Source organism: Emydura macquarii, unplaced genomic scaffold (genome assembly GCF_026122565.2).
Source record: "Emydura macquarii macquarii isolate MOO-44397 ecotype Brisbane River unplaced genomic scaffold, CSIRO-AGI_Emac_v2 contig_1229, whole genome shotgun sequence".
In the NCBI taxonomy this organism is placed as follows: Eukaryota; Metazoa; Chordata; order Testudines; family Chelidae; genus Emydura; species Emydura macquarii.
In genome coordinates, this window is record NW_027131366.1 from 1,188,837 (window position 1) to 1,194,282 (window position 5,446).

Sequence of the window (5,446 nt, forward strand, 5' to 3'; positions counted from 1 at the left end):
ATCCGGAACCCGGGGAGGGCCGGGGCCGATCTGCTGGTGGGGGTGGGTAGCGCGTGTGCGTCTCTGCCTCTCCCCGCAGCACCGGCTGAAGATGCACTCAAGGCACTGCAGCACCAGCCGCCTCCTTTATATACCCCAGCCCCGCGGAAATGACGTCAGGAGAAAGCCACCGCCCCTGCGCCCGCTCGCCCCCAGCCTCGGCTCAGCCGCGAGTCAGACCGTGCCCCCTCCTGCGGCCGGCCGTGCCCTGCTCCGCCCTCCCACCTGCAAAGCTAGGCAAGAACCCCCCGGCGCCCATCGCCTCCCCTCCGCGGGGGTCAGCCCGGCAGGGACTGCGAGAGCTGGGTGCTGCTCACACGGTTTACTGCCGAAGATTTATTTGTTTGAATGATGACAGGTACCAAACATAAACGAGCTGGACCAAAGGCGCCCTTCAAACAGGCCAGTGAGTTGGTGGCGGTGGGGAAGGGAGGGTTAGGCAAGGGTTAGAGGAATGATTCAGACTTACACCCAGCTTTCCCGTGGAGCTGTCAGTCACCTCTGGTGCTGAAAGACACCCCACATAACCTCCTGCAGCCTTTGCCCTTAGGGGCCAAAGAGCCATTTTGGACAGAGGAACATGGCAGGATTGTTACTCTGCAAGCTCTTCTTTGTTCAGCATAGCCTACAGCACAACCAGCTTGTAGTATCGCCCTCCAGCATTGGTGCTAGTAAGACAAGCTGATTATTACAAGTTTGATTGATAAAGGTAATAATGGTGATGCCATAGACTTCTGAGAGGCATGGGACATGCTACCGTACATTTTGATTACAAAATTAGTATGTTATAACATTAACATGGCACACATTCCAAGGATTACAAACGGCTGCTATGTCTCAAAATGTAATTGGATATGGGGAATCAACATTTAGTGGGTGTGTTGTTAAAGGGTTCTTGCATGGATTGGTTTTTGATCCTACCATTGAACGTCTTTATCAATGCCGTGGAAAAAGAACATAAAATCATCACTGATAAAGTTTGCAGATGACACAAAAACTGTGGGAATGCTAAATAATGAAGAGGACAGATCTCTGATCCAGTGGAATCTAGGTTGCTTGGAAACCTGGGTGCAAGCAAACACTATGTGTTTTAATAGGGCTAAAGGTATAAATTTAGGATGTACACTAGGAAGCAGCGACTCAAATAATGAAACAAAATTGAGGGGTCATGATGGATATTCAGCTGAACATGAGCTCCCCCTTTGATGCTATGGCCAAAAGGGTTAATATGATCATGGCATGCAGAAACAGGGGAATCTTGAGTAGGAGTAGAGAGGTTATTTTACCACTGTGTTTGGCATTAGTGCAACTGCTATTGGAATACAGCATCCAGTTCTGGTGTCCAAAATTTAAGAAGGATGTTGATAAATTGGAGAGGGTTCAGGGAAGAGCCACAAAAATACAGGAATAGAAAACATGTCCTATAGTGATAGACTCAGGGTACTCCATATATTTAGCTGAAAGAAAAGGTTAAGCAGTAACGATCACAGTTTATACGTACCTAGATGAGGAACAGGTATTTGAAAAAGGGCTCTTCAATTGAGCAGGCAAAAGTGTAACACTAGCCCATGATTGGAAATTGAAATTAGACAAATTCAGACTGGAAATAAGGCATCATTTTTTAACAATGAGGGTAATGAACCATTGGAACAATTTATCAAAGGTCACGCTGGATTCTCCTGGCAATTTTAAATTAAGACTGTTTTTCAAAAAGATGTGCTGAATAAATTATTCTGGGGGGAAGTTCTCTGGCCTTTGTTATACAGAAAGTCAGAGTAGATGATCATAATGTTCCCTTCTGGTCTTGGAATCTATTGCTTGATTTCTGTCACTAGTGTCAGTCCTCTTTCCCTGGCACTGCATTCTACCACTTCTTATCAGGGTTATTTACATGCTCCAGCCCTTTTCATAGCAGCTGCATTTTAATGTTATGTTGTCTGTTAAGAGTTAAGACCTAATCTTTAGATATGGGATCAGTCAGGTTAGCCAGTTAAACTTCCTTTTCCAGGCAACGGCACTGTTTCTTTAGGACAAATTCGGCAATTTTTTTTGCTCCTTTTACCACGTACATCTGATGTTCAATACCACCAACAAGCTCGAAGAAAGAGTTAAGCTATAAGGATATCATCTTGCTTTTAAAGTGCTTTTTGTCCACAGATCTCAAAGCACTTTAGGAGTTATGTGCCGTTATTCCCACTTAACAGATGGGGAAAATGAAGCCCAGAGACTTACCCAAGGTCACGCAGCAAACCAGACAGGAACAGAACCCATATCTCCCAGCTCCTACTGCATTGCTCTAGCCACTGGACCACAGAGCCTCCTCTAATAGGGAAAGTGTAAAATTGTTCTAAGATTACCATATCTTTACTATGGGACTGATTTAACTAAGGGTTCAGATTCCACAGTGGGTTTCCTATTTACATTTCATGTGACCGCTGCATTGGCAAATGTCAACCAGTACCTATCTCGTTTAGGTGCACATTTTTCATTAAACTATACTGAAGAGCAGGTGGTGAATTGGTCATTTGGAAATTGTTTATGCAGTCTATTGATTGGTTAAGTGTTAATGAGACCATGAAATGAACACGAATGACAGCTTTGTGGTCCAAGGAAATCTGTACCCTCAAGCAGTAGTATCTCTCTCTCTCCTCTTTTTGCATACCATTGTTAGGGATACGGTACTGTCATGCAGGTCATGGATTCCATGACTTGCCAGGACTTCTTTGGCTTCAACCAGTCACAGCAGGGGGGCTGGAACAGCTGTCAGTCCCTGCCCAGGAACAGCAGCAGGACCTGATCAGTAGCCCTGAGGCTGGAGCAGCACTGCTTGGGCTGCACCCTGGGGCCTCTGGGACAGCAACCCTGGGGATGGAGCAGTGGCGGGGCTCGAGTAACTGATGGTGGTAAGTTCCCCCCCCAGGGTATTTTTAATAAAAGTCAAGTTACAAGCTTCTGCAAAGATTTTTTTTATTGTCCACAGCCTGTTTGTGACTTTTACTAAAAATACCCCTGACAAAATCTTAACACTAACCTTGCCCTCCCCACTCCCTTCACCTGTCATGGATTTAAAGCCTCTTGAGGAGTGGCCTGGAGGTGTGTTTTGGCCTATGAACCTGGTACATTTAACAGTACTGAATTGGTTAACTTTTTATATAGGAAAAGACAAATTGACCAAACATGTTATGTTTACCTAGTCAACATTCACTCATCCTTCCATATAAATGTTGATTTTATTAGGGATATAAATTAGTTCAACCCTTACCCAATTGCTTATGGCTTGTGCTTTCTTTCCTGGGGGCCTGCCCCTGTGAGGTGCAGAAGCACCTGCAATACCCACTAAAGTACTTTTCTCTCCTTGTTTGAAGATCTAACCGTGCTTCCATTGAAGTCAATGGCAAGACTGGACCCTAAATGTTACTTTGCACAATAGCATAGAATCATAGAAGATTAGTGATGGAAGGGACCTCAGGAGGTGATCTCATCAAACCCCTGCTCAAAGCAGGATCAACTCCAACTAAATCATCGCAGCCAGGGCTTTGTCAAGCCACACCTTAAATACCTCTAAGGATGGAGATTTCACCAGGTATTTCTAGGTAACCCATTCCAGTGCTTCACCACCATCCTAGTGAAAACGTTTTTCCTAATATTCAACCTAGACCTCCCACACTGCAACTTGAGACCATTGCTCTCAGTTCTGTCATCTACTACCACTGAGAACAGTCTAGCTCCATCCTCCCTGGAACCCCCTTTCAAGTAGTTAAAGGCTGCTATCAAATCCCTCCTCATTCTTCTCTTCGGCAGACTAAACAAGCCTACTTCCCTCAGCCTCTCCTCATAAGTCTCATGCTCCAGTCCCCTAATCATTTTTGTTGCCCTCCTCTGGACTATCTCCTATTTGTCCACATCCTTCCTGTGTGGGGGGCCCAAAACTGGACACAGTACTCCAAATGTAGCCTCATCGGTGCCAAATAGAGGGGAATAATCCCTTCCCTCAATCTGCTGGCAATGCTCCTACTAATGCAGCCCAATCTGCTGTTAGCCTTCTTGGCAATAAAAGCACACTGCTGACTCATATCCAGCTTCTTTTCCACTGTCACCCCCAGGTCCTTTCCTGCAGGTCCTTTCCTTTCCTGTCGGTCCCCAGGCTGTAGCAGTGCATGGGATTCTTCACTTGTCCTTGTTTAATCTCATCAGATTTCTTTTGGCCCAATCCTCCAATTTGTCTAGGTCATTCTGTATCCTATCCCTATCCTCAAGCATATCTACTACTCTCCCCAGCTTAGTGTCATGTGCAAACATGCTGAGAATGAAATCCACCCCATCCTCCAGATCATTAATGAAGATGTTGAACAAAACCAGCCCCAGCACGGCCCCTTGAGGCACTCTGCTTGTTACCAGCTGCCAACTGGACATCAAGATGTTGATCACTACCCCTTGAGTGCAATGATCTAGCCAGTTCTCTATCCATCTTATAGTCCATTCATCCAACCCATATTTCTTTAACTTGCTGATAAGAATACTGTGGAAGACTGTATCAAAAGCTTTGCTAAAGTCAAGACATATCACATCCACCAATTTCCCCACATCCACGGAGCCAGTCATCTCATCATAGAAGGCAATTAGGTTGGTGAGGCATGATTTGCCCTTGGTGAATCCATGCTGACTGTTCCTGATCACCTTCCTGTCTTCCAAATGCCTCAAAATAGATTTGTTGAGGACCTGCTCCATGATTTTTCCAGGGACTGAGGTGAGGGTGACCAGTCTGTAATTCCCAGGTTCCTCCTTCCCTTTCTTGAAGATGGCCACTATATTTTCCTTTTTCCAATCATCCAGAATCTCCTGCAATCACCATGAGTTTTAAAAGATAATGGCCAATGGCTCTGCAATCACATCAGCCAACTCCCTCAGCACCCTCGGATGCATTGCATCGCACCCCATGGACTTGTGCATGTCCAGCTTTTCTAAATAGTCCTGAACGTGATCTTTCGGCACTGAGGGCTGCTCACCTCCTCCCCATTCTGTGCTGCCCAGGGCAGTAGTCTGGGAGTTGACCTTGTCTGTGAAGACAAAGGCAAAAAAAGTATTGAGTACTTCAGCTTTTTCCACATCATCTGTCACTAGGTTGCTCCCCCCTCCCCCCATTCTGTAAGGGGTCCACACTTTCCCTGACCTTCTTGTTGCTAACATACTTGTAGAAACCCTTCGTTACCCTTCATGTCCCTTACTAGCTGTAACTCCAATTGTGCTTTGGCCTTCCTTATTTCACTCCTTCATGCTCAAGCAGTATCTTTATATTCCTATCTAGTCATCTATCCAAGCTTCCACTTCTTGTAAGCTTTCTTTTTGTGTTTAAGTTCACCAAACATTTTTTTTGTTAAGCCAAGCTAGGCGCCTACCATATTTGCTA